At 40.2% G+C, this 19,162-nt stretch overlaps 1 protein-coding gene across 2 annotated transcripts in view; it reads right to left on the bottom strand.

The window, feature by feature from the left end:
* Positions 1 to 19,162, bottom strand: part of LOC115079390 (cadherin-related family member 5-like) — a 208,628-nt gene that overhangs the window by 174,810 nt on the left and 14,656 nt on the right. The gene's annotated exons all lie outside the window — the stretch shown is intronic.

The raw sequence follows: 19,162 nt of genomic DNA, 5'->3' as shown, positions 1-19,162 counted from the left end.
TAGTAATTAGGAAGTCTGTCAGTCACAGTAAGATTAAGCGTCTGGGAAAGCTTGTTGGAAGAGAAAAGTCTTCAGTCTTTTTTTGAATTCTTGATGGCTGGGTTCTAGTCTAAGATCTGGGGGAAGCGTGTTCCACTGGTGTGGGCCTGCTGAGGATAGCGCTCGTTTGCTCAATGATGATTTTAATTGCGGAGCATGCAGTGTTCCTCTGTATGCGCTTCTGATTGGTCTGGAGGAAGTGTGCGGTTGGAGTTCAGAGCTTAATGTGATGGGGGCTAGTTTGTTTGTCGCTTTGTGTATGATAGTGAGTACCTTATAGAGTATCCTTTGTTTAATGGGGAGCCAATGTAAGTTCCGAAGGATTGGGGTGATATGATCTTTTTTATTAGTGCTAGTTAGAATTCTAGCCGCTGAATTCTGAACCATCTGTAATGGTTTGATAGTGTTGGCGGGTATACCTAGAAGCAGGGAGTTGCTGTAGTCGAGCTTAGAAAGAATGATGGATTGCAGTACTAGCCTGAAGTCGGAGAAGTGAAGGAGGGGTTTAAGTTTTTTGAGGACTTGCAGTTTGTAAAAGCAGTCCTTTGTGGTATTGTTTACAAACTTTTTTAGATTTAGATGATTATCAAGCCATGCTCCAAGGTCTCTGACGTCAGATGAGAATGAGTTGTTTGTGTTTGGTAGAGAGAGGCTGGAAGAGATTGTGTGTGGATCCTGGGAGACAATGAGCATTTCGGTTTTATTAGCATTCAATACTAAGTTGAGGCTTGAGAGTAGGTTTTTGATGGGCTGTAGGCATTCGTTCCAGTACGTGATGGTTTTTTGAAGGGATTCTGTGATCGGAAGGAGTATTTGTATGTCGTCTGCATAGAGGTAATGGGTAAGCTTAAGGTTTGAGAGTAGATGGCAGAGAGGGAGGAGGTAGATATTGAAGAGGGTGGGTGAAAGTGATGATCCTTGTGGGACTCCTTGTTCTGTCAGGATTGGATGCGATTCTTTGTTGTTTATCCTTACTTTGTAGAATCTGTTGCTTAAGAAGGAATGGAACCATCTAAGGGCTGTGCCTTTAATCCCTATGTTTGCTAGTTGGTCTATTAGAGTAGAGTGTTTTACCGTATCAAATGCAGCGGAAAGATCCAGAAGAATGAGCAGGTAAGATTGTTTATTCTCCAGATTAACGAGGATTGTGTCAGTGAGAGATAGTAAGAGCGATTCGGTGTTTAGGCGTTTTCGGAATCCATATTGAGCTGGGGATAGAATGTTATGATCTTCCAAATAATCTGACAGTTGCTTGTTGACAATTTTTTCCATCAGTTTGGCGATAAGTGGTAAGTTTGCGATGGGTCTAAAATTAGCTGGGTCTGATGGGCAAGCATTTGGTTTCTTTAGTAATGGTTTCAGTATTGCCAATTTTAACTGGTTAGGAACTAAACCTTGAGAAAGGGATGTGTTGATAATTTCTGCAATTGGTTTTGAGATGGTGTTTGGAATGGCGATGAGGAGATTTGTAGGTATTGGGTCTGATGGATGGGAGGAAGGTTTGAATTTTTTGAGTGTGTTTTCAATCTCCAGTGAAGAAGTGAGCTCGAATGAATCCAGGCTTGTGGTTTGTTGCGGCAAGGATGTGAGATGGTGTGTTAGGGTAAGGCTGTTGGATGTGATTGATTGGGTAAGGTTGGTGATTTTTGTTTTGAAGTAGTTGGCTAGTTCGTTTGCTTTGTTGAGTGCTTGGTGGTCTGGGATAGTAGGCGGAGATGGTTTGGTTAAAGAGGACACGTAGGAGAAGAGAGCCTTTGAGTCGAATATAAAGTGGTGTATTTTTTTTCCGTAGAATTCTTTCTTTGTTCTAAGGATTGTTTTCCTGTAGTTGTTGAGGAGCGATTTATAGATGGCATGTGTTGAAGTGGTTGGGTTTTTTCTCCAGCTTTGTTCTTTTTTTCTAATAGATTGTTTAAGGGATTTAATTTCGGGTGTAAACCAAGGTTTCCTATTGTCTAGTGTAGGTTGTATGGTTTTGGTTGTAGTTGGGCAGATTTGATCTGCAATTTTATTGTTAATATTGATCCAGGAGGTAGTTGCAGTTGTTGCGTCTGTGAGATCTAGTTGCTTTAATGCTTCAGACATCTTTTCACTGAGTATGTCTGGAGAGCATGGTTTCCTGAAGTGGATGGTGGTTTTGTTAGTGGTTTGAGGTGGTGGGTTGTTGACATTGAGGGTTGTGTGAATAACTTTGTGGTCTGACCATGGAACTGGTGAGCAAGTGGGGTTGGTATGAATGTTAAAGGGTTCGTTAATAAAGATGAGGTCCAGAGTGTGGCCTGCCTTGTGTGTAGAACTGTTGATAATTTGAATAAAGCCCAAATGGTTGAGAGAGGAAAGAACTGTTTGGCAGTTTACAATTTACAATTCATCTCTCGGTTTCTGGCTAAAAATCACATTATATGTACAGTATCTTATAGCAGTGGGTGCATCTAGTAGCACGATAGAAATGATAAGATGTAATAGTATTTCTAGACTTTCCATCACTCCTAAAGGAGAATAAATCACTCAGCGCTGTTTTCACAGCTGATCATATTATGAGGGTGGTACCAATGGCTCCCTGGACAGAGTTGAACAAGCAGTGCTTAATAAGATCAAAACAATTATTTTATTTTATAGATTAAGGGCCAGATTTTAAAAAGCATTTGCATGTTAAAAATTGGGTTTTACATTTGTAAATGCACCTTATATGAGTAAGTAGGCTTTTGAAAATTGCTACAATATATGCCATTGAATTGTCCATAGGATTTTCACATGTAAGTGCACTTTACATGCATTAATGACTTTTTAAAATTGCTATGATAGTATGTTACATTTACGTATGTAACTCCTTCTAAAATTACCTTCATACCTACTAATTTATATACTAGTCCACTAATAGGAGTTGGACTACACAGAATAACCTGATATTAGTTGGCAGAGGAACATAAGGAAATACTTTAGATAAATGTAGTCATTTATGAAAACAGAACACTTAAGCAAAGTTCAGGGACAGCTTAATGAGTGATGATATAGTAAATCTTTCAGGCAATTGCTTTCAGTTGATCTTATCTTTAGTAGCCAAGGCAATAGGATTTTTAAAAAATAGAATACACATGTAATAGATTCAAAAACACACTTTATTAACTAAAATGAGTTATGGATAATTGTGTATAACTGTGTCTATTAGTGATCTTTGAAACATAAGTGTGAAATAAATCCTAACCAAAATTAAAAGAAATAGTAGGTCAGTTAGAAATCATAGATTAACATTCTAGATTAGGATAAATTACTAGTCATCAGTTTGAGAAAGTACTACTTTGTACCAGGGTGGGAAGAGATGACAAGTGATTTACTAATTTTATATCATCTGCTAATAGAACCAATTTAATACATGGGAGCTTGGTTGCTAGCATCCGATTTGATCTGTACGGTAATAATTTCTAGTTGCTCTGGTTTACTTTTGTATCCTAAGCAACAAGTCTGCAAAGGGAGAAACACAAACTTGCAGACCTCATAGATTTGCTTTAAAGTATCACAAAGCACAAAATATAAATAATAAATACATTTATAAATTTGTATTTATAAATACATATTGTAGTCTGAAAGGCTAAGATACTTCATAGTTCCAAGTGTCAAGTAAGCAAGCAAACAGGACTTCACATTTCTATTCTGAATGTGGAGCTGGAAGTTAGATTCCATAGCTAATTTTACCGCCAGAACAGTTGAAGAAAAGGCAGGGTCTTTGGTAGGCCTGTCTCATTTCATACAACAGATACCAGAAGTTCCCAATTGCTGAAGGATGGCCGGGAAACATCGTATCACCAAAGCTATCACCACTGTTACCACTTCTACTGCTATCCAGATGTCTTGATCCTCAGTGAGGAACCACTTCAATATGATAGATGTCTGCAGATTAGGGATGTGAATCGTTTTTCAACGATTAAAATTATCGTCCGATAATGTTTATATCGTCTTAAATCGTTATAGAACACGATACAATAGAAATTCTAACGATTTATCGTTAAAAATCGTTAAATCGTGTTAGTGCGCACTAACTCGAGTTAGTGCGCACTAACTCCCCGTTAGTGCGCACTAACTCGATTTAGTGCGCACTAACTGAAAATGATACAAATAAACACTTTCCAGGTCACTGAAGGTCAGTTAGGAATGAATATGTGTTCCTATTGGCTGGCTGCCCTCTTATCTATTGATGTTACCAAGGTTACCACTGAGGTGATGGTTGGGGGGATGGGAAATGGAACTGGAAACTAACGAACACCAACAGAAAATGAAACAAAGTGTTCACACTTCCCAGGTCAGTAAAGGTCACTTAGGAATGAATATGTATGTATGTATTCCTATTGGCTGGCTGTGCTCTTATCTATTGATGTTACCAAGGCTAATACTGAGGTAATGGTTGGGGGGATGTGAAATGGAAACAGTTGGAAGCTTGACAAAAAAAGTAATGTAATGATCAGCACTCACGTGACTAGAACTTGTTTGTTTATTATTTTTGTTAGCAGGCACCTGAAATGCTAGTGCATGTTGAATTTGCCCATCACTGTGCATTTTAGAAAGGTGGTCCTGGCTGGAACTGTACACAGTTCAAATATATGTAATTGATTGTTGGTAAGTGTATTTTTTAAGTAGCCACACTGGCACAAGTATGTTTACTTTTCCTCCTACTTAACTCACTAGCTCAGATTTGTAAGAAGGGCTTCTCTGCTTGTGTGTTGTTTTTGTTTGGTGTGAGGAGAGCAGAAACATCAGATCTTTATTCAATCTACTACAGTCATCTCTTACAGTGCCCTATCCCTATTAATACCAGGAGTGTTGTGATCTTCCTGCACACAGTGCCCTAACCCTGATACCAGTCTGAGACAGCTCCCTCCCTGCATTACTAGTGAGAGGCTGGCTTCACAGACAGGGGGGAGCTGCCTGACCCTCACTCCTGACTTCCCCCATGTCCCAGCTAGTGAATGGTGTGTGGGTGAGGGCAGGGGGGAGGATGGTGAAGTCTGAGACAGCTCCCTCCCTGCATTACTAGTGAGAGGCTGGCTTCACAGACAGGGGGGAGCTGCCTGACCCTCACTCCTGACTTCCCCCATGTCCCAGCTAGTGAATGGTGTGTGGGTGAGGGGGGGGGGGGGAGGATGGTGAAGTCTGAGACAGCTCCCTCCCTGCATTACTAGTGAGAGGCTGGCTTCACAGACAGGGGGGAGCTGCCTGACCCTCACTCCTGACTTCCCCCATGTCCCAGCTAGTGAATGGTGTGTGGGTGAGGGGGGGGGGAGGATGGTGAAGTCTGAGACAGCTCCCTCCCTGCATTACTAGTGAGAGGCTGGCTTCACAGACAGGGGGGAGCTGCCTGACCCTCACTCCTGACTTCCCCCATGTCCCAGCTAGTGAATGGTGTGTGGGTGAGGGGGGGGGGGGAGGATGGTGAAGTCTGAGACAGCTCCCTCCCTGCATTACTAGTGAGAGGCTGGCTTCACAGACAGGGGGGAGCTGCCTGACCCTCACTCCTGACTTCCCCCATGTCCCAGCTAGTGAATGGTGTGTGGGTGAGGGGGGGGGGGGGAGGATGGTGAAGTCTGAGACAGCTCCCTCCCTGCATTACTAGTGAGAGGCTGGCTTCACAGACAGGGGGGAGCTGCCTGACCCTCACTCCTCCGGGGTATTGTGATCTTCCTGCACACAGTGCCCTATCCCTGATACCAGGGGTGTTGTGATCTTCCTGCATGCAGTGCCCTATCCCTATTAATACCAGGAGTGTTGTGATCTTCCTGCATGCAGTGCCCTATCCCTGATACCGGGATGTGTGCAAGAAGATCACAACACCCCCGGTATCAGGAATAGGGCACTGTGTGCAGGAAGATCACAACACCCCCAGTATCAGGAATAGGGCACTGTGTGCAGGAAGATCACAACACCCCTGGTATTAGGGATAGGGCACTGTGTGCAGGAAGATCACAACACTCCTGGTATTAATAGGGATAGGGCACTGTGTGCAGGAAGATCACAATACCCCTGGTATCAGGGTTAGGGCACAAGTTCTAGTCACATTGACTGATCACATTACTTGTTTTGTCAAGCTACCAACTGTTTCCATTTCCCATCCCCCATATACTGTCAGTAGGAAGCTTGGTAACATGAATAAATAAGAGGGCAGCCAATAGGAATACATATTCATTCCTAAACTGACCTTAACTGACCTGAAAAGTGTCAAATTGTATCATTTTCAGTTAGTGCGCACTAACTCCCGTTAGTGCGCACTAACTCGAGTTAGTGCGCACTAATCGGAAAAAACGATTTTTAACGATTTTTTAACTAAAAAATCGTGCCTAAGACGATTTTCTTGCCCTGCCACACGATTTCTATCGTTAAGACGATATGGAAAACGATTCACATCCCTACTGCAGATAGAGGTAGCAAAGAGGAATGGCAGGACTAAGAAGCATCCCGGAGAATAAGGAATACATTGATTGAATGCTTATTGAGGCATCAAAGATGGAAAACTAAAGCAGAGGGGAGAGATGAAAGTGGACTCAGATTACTACAGCCACTAGACCCTACGGCTTGACTCTGATTTCCCTTCAGCTGAAGAACTGGTATGCAGCCCTGGAAGCCAGGAGGAAGGCTATCCCAGGATGAGGAGGAACCAATATTTGTTAACCCCAAAGCTGTGGGTTCAACCACCACTGAACCCAGGAAGCAGAGAGCAGTGCTGGTGAGTAACTCACAGGGGCAGACTGCAGGAAAATATCGGCCCGGGGGATTTTTTCAAAACTGGCCCATGGGATATTATCTGATGCCCTCATGAATTTCCCCTGCAGCACATGTGTCAACAGCAAACAAAAGCACGCCAAGTCAACCCTGGACCCTAGCAGAATTGAGCCAAAATAAACTTCATCTTTCCTAAATAACTAAGAAGCTGAGGCCATTCTAGACCAGGTGTGAACAGCGCTGCAGCCCCTGGTCCATCCATGCAAACTGGTTGGGCCCCCTACACATCTGCTTGTATCTCTTATAGTGTATATCCTGGATTCTTGGTCTGGTTCTTGAACCATTTGCAAGTAATGACACTGGCCAGCCAGTGTCAGGCACACACACACTCAATCACAAATACATTTTTAGATTGCAAAAACTTTATTCGCGCATACATACTGACACCCACAAAGACACATACTCTTCTCAGACACAAAAATATACCCACACACTGAGAAAGTGTGTGTGTCTATGTCAGAGAGAAAGATACCCCCACATAGTCTCTCTCACAGACAGTGTGTGTGGGTGAGTGTTTGTCTCTCTCTGACACAGACACACATGCACTCTCTCTGACATGCTACTTTTGTACTGCTTACACAGTGATTGCCCCAGTCCAGCATTGCTGCATCATGGTGTGAAGCTCTTGCTTGCTGCCAGCCCTTCCTCATTCTGCAGCAGCCTCCTCCCTTTCCCAATCCCATACTCTAGGAGACTCGCTGGTTCCACACCAACTGCTTCTCTCAGAGCTCAGTGCAGTCACCTCAGACAGAAGCCTCCCCAGTACTGCACAAGCACTTCCTCCTGGCTTACCCCCTTCCTTCCTGTGTCTCTAGCTTGCCTTCATTTCTCCACAACCCTCCATTGACTGCAGGCTACACTGTCTGTTGCTTTTATGGTTCCCTGGGCTCTGCTCTACCTACTGACGGAAAGGAGGGGATCAGAAGTCACCCATACTGTTCCCTGGGCTTATAAAAAGAGAAAACTAAGCCCTGGCTGAGACTGGGAGCTTGTTGAAGTGGCTCAATGAGGTGTGTAGCGTGCTCCCCTATTATGTCTGGGATTAATGGTCTGAGAGAATAGAGAATCATTATATATTGACAAATAATGTGGAGGTGTCATGATGTTATATATATGTTTTTAGTGAACAATGAGAGACTGATCTGATGGGAATTTTCGGACATACCAGGGATTTTTTTTTAATTTAGTAAGTATGGTGATGTTAAAGAGTGCATTGGGAGAGGGGTGGTTTTTAGAAACAAGTAAGGGTGTTATTCATATATTTGTATGTTTTAGGTGCTCGATCGTGAATAGGAATACCTTTCCCCAAGGAAAACAAGTTTGTTAAAGATTTCCCCTGAAGAAGCCCTGGTAGGGTGAAACAAGGCACCTTGTTGGGGTGAACATCGTTGGAGCGGGACAATGCTGGATTAAAACTATGGAAATATTGAACTGGATGGGATGCAGTTAGTGTATTAAGTGTTTAAACAGCGAGCAAGCAATGAAATATAATCCTGTATTTTATGGGGTATAAGCTTTGGGGTGAAGATCGGTACTGTATTAAGTGTTTAAAAGTGAGTGAATAATGAAATATAATTTTGTATTTTATGGGGTGTAGGTTTTATGAGTATAAATGAGGTGTGAATGTAGATATGGGATATTAAAGGGTAAAGGGTTAGGATATGTCCGTATTATAATACATATGTGAATCATGTGAATTGAGTGTAGTGACATGTCCACAAGTATTTGATTGATGATGTTTTTCTACTTCTGATTAAATTGTACACTATACATGTATTGTGCTAGTAGGAATAAGTGCAATAGAAAATTTAAATAAAATATATAAAATAAAAATTAAAAATATACAAAATAGAATTTTTCTTGTATGGAATTTATATATATGGTGTTGTATACAATGAACCGTATTGTTTAGAATTTGGTGGTGTTTATGATTACTGATTCCCATTGTGGAAATGGTATTGTGATCATTGGGGGGATCTGGGATATCTCTCGTGGTGTTTTGCCAGATGAGACTGGGGAGAGCCACTAACCCAAAGTAGCACAGTTCCAGATGGAATCCTGATTTCTCTTGTGGAGCCAGGGCTGGTGCAAGGGTATTAGGTGTCATAGGTGAACCTTACAGCCTTGCACACACTCCTAGTCCATCCTTCCCACAAATAATTTAAAAATATGCATTTATAGTAACAGACTTTACATGAAAAAGAATTTTCAGTCTTCTAAAGTAAAAATATCACTTATAATATATGTATTAAATTACATGCACTGCTGTGGTACCAACCGGAAAACACTGCAAAAAAAAAAAAAGACACCTACAGCAATATGTAACTGGGACTATTGTAGAGCATGTTGGCTGTCAGAAAGCTTTAACTAAACAATTACAATATAGTAAACTTCCCATACAAAAACAGCACTTAACTTTCAGCACCTTAAATAGTAACAGCTCTCTGTTAGGAGAAAACTCCATACCTTCTTGTTGCCCTCGACCTCCCAACACAGCTGCATGCCGCGGCGCACTGCGCAGGCCAACACAGTCGGGCTCCTCCCCTCACGTCAGTGTTCCTCCCATCAGTCCCCGCATCTAACGCGGGAAAAAATCAGTACTTAAGCTGACAGCCCAGCACAAGCCCTTGCCTCAGCTAGAGGCTCACTTATGCTAGTGCTACCTTCGGAGTTCGCTGCTTTCTTGTTTGGATCTGGCCTGTCTACGGTTTGCCTTGTCTGCTGCCTGCCTCTTGATTTGGACTGTCTCTGGAATTACCTTGCTTGCCGCCTGCCCTTGGATTCGGACTGTCTCTGGAATTACCTTGCCTGCCATCCACTCTTGTGGATCTGGACTATCCTTTGCAGAGTTCAGGATTATCGCCTTCCCAGCTGAGTCAGGTAAGGCTGTTATTCTACCACTTGGGTCCACATAAACTAACTATCTATGAAAAGACAACACTGGAAATATCACACCAGACCCTAAAACACCAATACCCCTAATATTAGGAAAACAGAATAAGCCAAGCTTAAGAGCCTGACACAAAAACTACATGCTAGCAGAATACCTCACCTCAGTCACACATGAGGAACAAACAGACCCTCACCAAATACAAAATAAAGAGATACAGTATAACTAGAAACATGTAGATAAAAACTAAATTGGAAAAACAGAAACATCACCAAACATAAAATATCACAATAGTAAAACCATACTCATAAAAAGAATAAATATTTCAAAGCAGCTGATGAATAGAACATCCAATGATTAAAAACATATAACATTGTTTTTTTTAATTTTCCAAACATCAATAAAATATTTCAAAACAGCAGACACATCAAAAAGCACCCAATAATTAAAACTAAAGCTAAAAATATCCCCTGTTCTTCATACCTGAGAACTTTAGACTCCAATCACCCTGAGATTGTTGTGGATAGGAGGTGTGCATAAAGTTTCTCCTCTCTCTCAAGTATACACGCACTTTCTAACATATTTGTTCATTCTTACACAAACTCCCTTATATTCTCTCACACACATGCTGACTGGCTCACAACTGGCTCACAAACTCTGCTCACACACGTTCACTGACTTGCTCTTGCTCACACACATGCTCACTGGTTTAAATAGTCTTCTGCTCACACAAACTCATTGACTCACTCATTCTCACACATGCTCACTGGCTCACTCACTCTCTCACACACATGCTCTGGAAACCATAGTGAGCCTGACTGTATTATTATGCAGTGCAACAATGGAAAAACAGAAACATCATTATTCCTCATAAAACATTAAGCAATAAAGTCATGAAATACAAAACATCATTCATAATATTAAAAACATACTAATAAAAATAATAAATATGTGAAGCAGGCAACAGCCAATGAACATCCAGTAATTAAAATGACTCACTTTTTTTAGTGTTTCTCAAACACCAAATATTTCAAACAGCAGACACATGAAATTTAAAATAATAGGATTAAAAATCTCCAGTTTTCCACACCTAGGATCTTTTGATTTCCAGTCATCCACAGATTGTTTTGGATTGGGGACGGGGGGATCTTACAATCTTTATCCTCTCCCCCCCACCCATACACATGCTGGCGCACACACACAGGTTCTCTCTCACGTGCATATATGCTGCCACATATAGAGGCTGTCTTGCTCTCGCACACCCAGGCAGTCTCTCTCGTTTTCACATACATGCAGACTCATACATACGCAGTCTCTCAGACATACACATGCTCTCTCGCTCTTATACACATGCGGGATCACACACACATGCAGGCTCCATCACTCTCATAGACATGCAGGCTCTCACACACTGTCATATGCAAGCTGTCTTTCTCACGCACACCTACAGCATTCAGGCTTCCCCCTTTCTTCTAGGCCTTGCTTTGCCACTGTTAGATGGCAGCGCTGCTCTTCACTGCCTGAATGGAGGTGGAAGACGGCCACTGCTACTGCGCAACTCTAGCAACGTTGGGGGGAGCGGCGCACAGCCTTGCAGGCCTCTCTCCCGGCCTGCATGGCTGTCTTCTGGTTGCGGCAGGTTAGGCTCTGCCGCAGCCTCACAGGCAGGAACGATGCAAGGGTATTAGGTGCCCTAGGTGAAACTTAAAGCCTGGCGCCCCCTCCATCACTCCATCATTGCTCCCTGAACTTCCCACACACAATTAAAAATTATGCATTTGTAATTAATATTTTACATGGAAAAGGACTTACAACTTGCATGTTTCATTTACATGCATTACAAGTGCCAAGGAGAAAACCCTGCCAAAAGAAGACACTTGGAACCTATATGAATTTGGGTCTATTGTAACATATATTGGGTGTGCTCGTGACCCTCAGAAAGCTATGAATAAACTGAATTACAATTATAATATAATAAACTCCCAAAACAGCACCAACTGCCAGCACTCCATCAGTAACAACCCTACCTATGAAGAGGAAATACTGTAAATAGTATGCCAGACTCCAAAACACCAATATATCTCCTATTAGAAAAACCGAATGAGTCAGGCTATTATAGATCCTTATAGATATGACAAGCTAGCAGAATACCTCACCTCAGTTACACATGCAGAGCACAAATAGATCTCACCAAATACAGAATAAAGAGACCATAAAGTATAAATCTAATATCACGTTATAGATACAAACCAAGGACTTCAAATATTCAGCCATTAATCATGCCATTTTTACATAGCATTTAATTTGTATACCGTTCAACCGTTTATTCTTTCCTATCTCTTTCTTCTTATCCAAGTTCTGCTACCCTTGTTATTTGTAACTGCTCCTTCGATCTCCACAGTTCTAGTTGTTGTATTTAATGCACTCCCGTTCCATGTAAACCAGCAAGATATGTGCTCATGATTGCCGGTATATAAAAACCTTAAATAAATAAATAAATAAATAAATAAATAAATAAATAAATAAATAGAAACTTGTAGACCAAAACCGAACTTAGAACAACAAGCCAGACTGTTTGCAGTGTAACACTGGAAAAACAGAAGAACCATGCCCCATAAAACCTCATTCATAATAGTAACATCAAGGGGCGCCAGCCACTTAAAATCGCGGCGACAAGCCGGTGCCACGTGCCGGGCGCCACGCAATGAAGGAGCGCGAAAAAGAGGCATGCCCCTTTGCTTCGCCCCTTAGTTCCGCACCTGAAAGTTCCTTTTACTTGTATTGTTTTGGATGTTATAATTTTGAATTCCCTTGCATCATGAATATTTCAGCTACATTCGGCTCCATGCCTTCTAGTAGGAAGCGGTTCAGCACCATTTATCCCGGTAATACAAAAAACTGCTCTAGACATTTTTAAATATCCGTAATGCCTACATTGTTTACTGCATTAATGATGTCCTTTTCATTTATCCTGTGTAATGCACAATCAGTTCTAACTGATATGGCTCTAAATAACAAACCTGACTTCTTTCTAATAACTGAATCTTGGCTTACTGATAGAGATATTGTCATTCTGAATTCCGTTTGCCTTCAGGATATACGGCTATTTCAGAACCCAGACTACATCGTAGAGCAATCATTAGAACCTCCCTAAATCCTATAAAAAAACAACTGGTTGTTACTAATAACCACTGCTAAGCTAAATGTTTGTGTAATCTATTGCCCCCCCCCCCCCAGGATGTCTTAGCTCAGATCTATCTAATTTCATAGAAATTATTGCCTCTCTACCAGTAGATTTAAACAGGACTATTTTAGTCGGTGATTTCAATTTACACATTTCATGTCCCTCACCCATACTTAATGCCTTTCTAGATACAATGATTGGCCTGGGTTGGGAACAACTTATTTATTTATTTTTATTTTATTTTATTTAAGTTTTTTTTATATACCAACATTCAAGACGGTAGTCCCATCATGCTGGTTCACAAGAAACAGGGGTGCAATAAACTTTACAATTTGAACAATGGTGCAGAAAAGCAGTTACATGTAACAGGGAATCAATAACTAGGAGTAAGAAGGAAAATGAAGATCAGATAATTATATATATATATATAATAACATTATAAGAGGTGGCTATTAATGCTATTACTAGCGAAGAATGTTGATTGGAGGAAGTTAAGTAATGTTGGAGTTAGGAAAGGCCTGCGTGAACAGCCACGTCTTGAGTCTTTTCTTGAATGTTGAGATGCTGGGTTCCATTCTAAGATCCGGGGGAATGGCGTTCCATAAAGTTGGACCAGCTGTGGAGAAGGCCCGATCTCTAAGCGTGATGTGTCTGGTAGTTTTGGCTGGAGGTACTTGAAGAGATCCTTTGTAAGCATCTCTTGTCGGTCTTGTTGAGTAGTGTAATCGGAGGGGGATATGGAGATTGATTGGGGCTAATTGATGGATGTTTTTGAAAATGGTGAGAATGGTCTTGTAGATTATTCTGAAGTGGATAGGCAGCCAGTGGAGGCCCATCAGGATAGGGGTTATGTGCTCTCTTCTCCTGGTGTTAGTGAGTATACGGGCGGAGGCATTTTGGACCATTTGCAATGGTTTGGTGTGTGAAGAAGGGAGACCAAGCATGATGGTGTTACAATAGTCCAACCCATTCGAAAGGACAAACTTTGGATTTAGTATTCATAAATCCTCTCTTCGCTTCCGCCAGGGAAAAACTAAGATCACTCCCATACCCTGATCCGATCATTATCTTATTCAATTCTCCTTAAATATAAATTGTACTAATTCTAATAATAAAACTTATTCTTCCACATTAAAGCGCAAATTTATTACTACAGATTCATTTATAGAGACTACAGTCCCTAATTTGCCAACTACTCCAGTCCATAACATTGATGAATCAGTCGCTAAATGGAATTCTGCTATTTCCTCTTCTTTAAACTTAATAGCCCCTTTAAAAAAAACTAAAGTCCAACTCAACAAGGAAAAAACAAATGCCCCTTGGTACACGAAATCATTACATTCTCAAAAAACTTCTCTTAGAAAACTAGAACGCAAATGGCGTCGTAACAAAACACCAGAAACAAAAAATGCATATTATTGCCTCTTACGTCATTATAACAAGAACACAAACATTGCAAAAAAATCTTATTACTCTAATAAAATCTCGAAAGCTAATGGTAACCCCAATATTTTATTTAATATTGTAAATTCTTTAACAACAATACAGAATGGGCAAATCATAATTCGTGATTCAGCATCTTGTAATAAAATTGCAAATTATTTCAAAACTAAAGTTACAATTCGCAAAATTACTTTTTCCTTCTTATAACAACTCTGAACCTAACTAAACATGGTCTGAATTTACTCCAGTGTTAGAAAATGCCATCCAAACTATTATAAGGAAACAAAACCCTTCTAACTCACCAGATAATCCTTGCTCTGGTGCCTTCTTTAAAGCATTAGGCCCACATGCCAGTAATTTTCTTAGTCTATTAGTTAACCAATCCTTAGAAACAGGACAATTCCCACATTGTTTAAAAAAAACCCTCCATTTTACCTATCATTAAAAATAAATCTAAAGATGCATCTGACCTTAGCAATTTGAGGCCTATCGCTACCCTAACCTCTTTAGCGAAACTCATTGAGTCAGTAGTCTTGTTCCAACTCTCTGCTTATCTAGCAGAACATGACATCCTTCATGTTAATCAACATGGGTTCCACAAAGGACATTCCACCAAATCCCTTCTGTTAACTTCTTTTGATACCATATTTCGAGCTTTTGATTCTTACACAGACTATATTATCGTTTTCTTGGACATCTCCGCAGCCTTTGACACGGTTGATCATCAGATTCTCATCTCTGGACTCAAATCTATAGGTATCTCTGGCACAGTTTTACAGTGGTTTTCTTCATTTCTCACAGATCGCACTCAGCAAGTCAATATAGGTAATCACTCTTCTGATCCTTACACAATTGCTTCGGGTGTTCCTCAGGGTTCTTCATTATCTCCTATTCTTTTCAACATCTATTTGTTACCACTCTGCCATATTCTATCTTCTTTAAATGTACAGTTCAAAATTTATGCTGATGATTTACAGTTCATGGTTCCATATAATACTTCCTAGTCAGACACTCTCTCTTTAGTTTCCTTATATCTAACAACCATTAACACATGGCTATCACACAACTGGTTAAAACTAAAGCCAGTAAAAACAGAAATTGTTCATCTCACCTCTATCTCAGAATCTTCTATTGGACCCCTTCTCATTTTCTTTTCAATGGTACCGCTATTCCAAAAACATTTAGGTGTAACTATCAATATAGACCTAACCATGAAACAACACATTTCAACAGTAACAAGAAATTCTTTCTATAAACTACAACTTCTGAAGCGTCTTCGTCCATTACTGTTCTTTTGGGATTTCCATACTATCCTTCAATCTCTTATTTTTTCAAGTCTCGATTACTGCAATTCTATTTATCTAGGTCTCCCCGATAATACCATCCAACCATTACAATTAGCCCAGAATGCGGCAGCACGTATCCTATCAGGTACTTCCATTAGAAATCACATCACTCCAATACTTCAGACTTATCACTGGTTACCAATAAAATTTAGAATACAGTACAAAATCCTTACCAATATCCATTCACTCATCCACAACTCTTCTTCTACTTGGCTTTGCTCTCTACTCTGTATTTATAAACCCACTAGACATTTGAGATCACTAACAAAAAACTTCTTAGACACCCCTTCACCTCGGCAAGCACGATTAGATATCTCAAGAAAAAGGGCCTTTTCAATAGCAGGTCCCATCCTTTGGAATGCATTGCCAGATTCATTAAGATTACTATCCAATCCAATTCACTTCAAGAAATCCTTAAAAACCCACCTGTTTCAGATTGCTTTCAAAATTACCTCAAATAAAAATTAACCACTTTACACATCACATAACCATCCATTTTTAAGTTTTCCCCTCATATACAACTATAATGTAGAAGATGACACGTATCTTGTTTTTGTTAGGATTTAATAATTTATGAAGTTGTTTTATTGTATTCTTATTTTATTATAAGATTTGTATAATTTTTAATTATGTTATTTTATTGTTATTTTTATGATTTGTATCTTTTGTATAGTGTTTTGACTAAACCTTGTTTGGAAAAGCTATTTAAAATAAATAAATAAATAAATAAATAAATAACACCATACCAATACAAAATAAACATTTCAAATCAGCTGACAAAAAATAAAATCCAGTAATTAAACTCATAGACTCAAGTTTAAATCACCCTCCCGGTATACGTCACCGGAAGTAGTAGTCCATCACCTTCCCTAAGGACTAAGCAAACCTACTGCATGTAGGTTTTAAGAAAAGTTGTGTTGTATGATGGTTTGTGTAGTCCTTAGGGAAGGTGATGGACTACTACTTCCGGTGACGTATACCGGTCCCAGTATACTTCACCGGAAGTAGTAGTCCATCACCTTCCCTAAGGACTAAGCAAACCTACTGCATGTAGGCTTTAAGAAAAGTTGTGTTGTATGATGGTTTGCGTAGTCCTTAGGGAAGGTGATGGACTACTACTTCCGGTGACGTATACCGGGAGGGGGGATTTAAACTTGAGTCTCGAGTTTGGGAAGACAACTTAGACGCTGAGATGCCATGTTGAGATCTCTTGAGAGACATTCAGTATTGTCCGGGTGAGTTTTTGATCTTTTTTGGTCATTTTATTAAACTTTGGAATGAGTGATTGAGATCTTAAGGAGCTGAGGTGCAATAATGATATTACGCTACAGTGTAGATGTTTTACTGCATGAATTTAGTTCGAGGTTGTACGCCCATAAAATGTGTGTGTTTGATTTTATTAATTGTCTTGATTTTAGGATCTGAGAATATTTTGCCATTAGTATGAAAAAGGATTTCCCCTGAAGAAGACTGTTCTAGTCGAAACATGGCCCATGAAAGAGATTAGGACTTTTCAGCTTGGAGAAGAGACGACTGAGGGGGGATATGATAGAGGTGTTTAAAATCATGAGAGGTCTAGAACGGGTAGATGTGAATCGGTTATTTACTCTTTCAGATAGTAGAAGGACTAGGGGACACTCCATGAAGTTAGCATGGGGCACATTTAAAACTAATCGGAGAAAGTTCTTTTTTACTCAACGCACAATTAAACTCTGGAATTTGTTGCCAGAGAATGTGGTTCGTGCAGGTAGTATAGCTGTGTTTAAAAAAGGATTGGATAAGTTCTTGGAGGAGAAGTCCATTACCTGCTATTAGGTTCACTTAGAGAATAGCCACTGCCATTAGCAATGGTTACATGGAATAGACTTAGTTTTTGGGTACTTGCCAGGTTCTTATGGCCTGGATTGGCCACTGTTGGAAACAGGATGCTGGGCTTGATGGACCCTTGGTCTGACCCAGTATGGCATTTTCTTATGTTCTTATGTTCTTAATTTAGATTTTCGAGAGATCATCAGTTTGGCTAAGTATTCGATATTAATAACAGTTATTAGGTTTACATAGACTTTGCATTAGTAGATGCTTTAATAAAGTAAATTCTAGCACTTTAAAAAAAGAAAAAAAATATTCTGTGGAAAGGTTGGAGCAAGAGACAATAAATGATTATATGAGAATTGCTCAGAAGGCTGAAAACTGCCTGCGGCCCATTGCGGGTGAGAGACAGCAGATTATAATTCTTTGAGCATGTGCTGATGATATAGTCTCTTGTCTTGAATCAATTTGTGGTAATAGGATTATATTCTATTTCCCTCTCTTTTTTTGCTTGTATTTTGAGTGATTATTACGAGAGGAGGTTGTTTCTGTGTTTGTGATTACAAAAGTTATATACATAATAAAAATATAAAATCATACATGGAAAAGTAAAATTAATTCAATACAAATTAAAGGTAAACAAAAGGCAGACATAATAAAAAAAGGCCTCAACAAACATGTAAGAAATATTAAACAAATATTTCAGTTTGATGTTCACTAAAATAAGACCCTGGAGAAGGACTGTTGCTAATAGACAAGACCATAGATGGGGATGGGGTAGATGAAACTCTGTTTACAGAACAGAATGTATGGCAAGAGCTAGGCAAACTGAAAGTAGACAAGGCCAAGGGGCCTAATGAGGCACATCCTAGGATACTGAGAGAGCTCAGAGATGGGCTGGTAGGTCCTCGAAAGAACTTGTTCAATAGATCCATGGAAATGGAAGTGGTGCCGTGGAGGTAGTCACTTCACAAGAGTGGTAGCAGAGAAAAAGGCTGGAAACTACAGGCTGGTTAGCCTCATCTCTGTAGTGGGAAAATTAATCTAGACTCTGCTGAAGGAAAGCAAAGTAAACAATCTACAATTGGGTGAGTTGCCAGACCCAAAGCAGCATGGATTCACTAGAGGAAGGGCTTGTCAGACAAATCTGATTGATTTTTTTCATTGGGCGACTAGAGAATTGGATCAAGGATGAGCGCTCAATGTGATCTACCTGGATTTCAGCAAAGCTTTTGATACGGTCTTACATAGGAGACATGTGAATAAAATGAGAAGCTTGACCGCCAAGGTGATGATATGGAGTACAAACTGTTTGCTTAATAGAAGACATCGTGTAATGGTAAATGGAGTCTGCTTTGAAGAGAGAACTGTGTTAAGTGGAGTGCAACAGGGATTGGTATTGGGACAGGTTTTATTCAGTAGTTTTGTGAGCGACATTGCAGAAGGGATAGAAGGTAAAGTTTGTCTATTTGTGGATGATACTAAGATCTGCAACAGAGTGAACATGCCTGAAGGAGTAGAGAGAATGAAAAGTGAATTAAGAAAGTTTGAAGAATGGTTGCAGATTTGGCAGCTGAGATGCAATGCCAAGAAGTGCAGTCATGCATCTGGGGTGGAGTAATCCAAAAGAGCTGTATGTGATGGGGGGATGAAAGGCTGTTCTAGCGATCTAAAGATGGTGAA

Source organism: Rhinatrema bivittatum, chromosome 17 (assembly GCF_901001135.1).
Source record: "Rhinatrema bivittatum chromosome 17, aRhiBiv1.1, whole genome shotgun sequence".
NCBI classification, from domain to species: domain Eukaryota; kingdom Metazoa; phylum Chordata; class Amphibia; order Gymnophiona; family Rhinatrematidae; genus Rhinatrema; species Rhinatrema bivittatum.
This window is presented reverse-complemented; position numbering and strand designations above follow the sequence as displayed.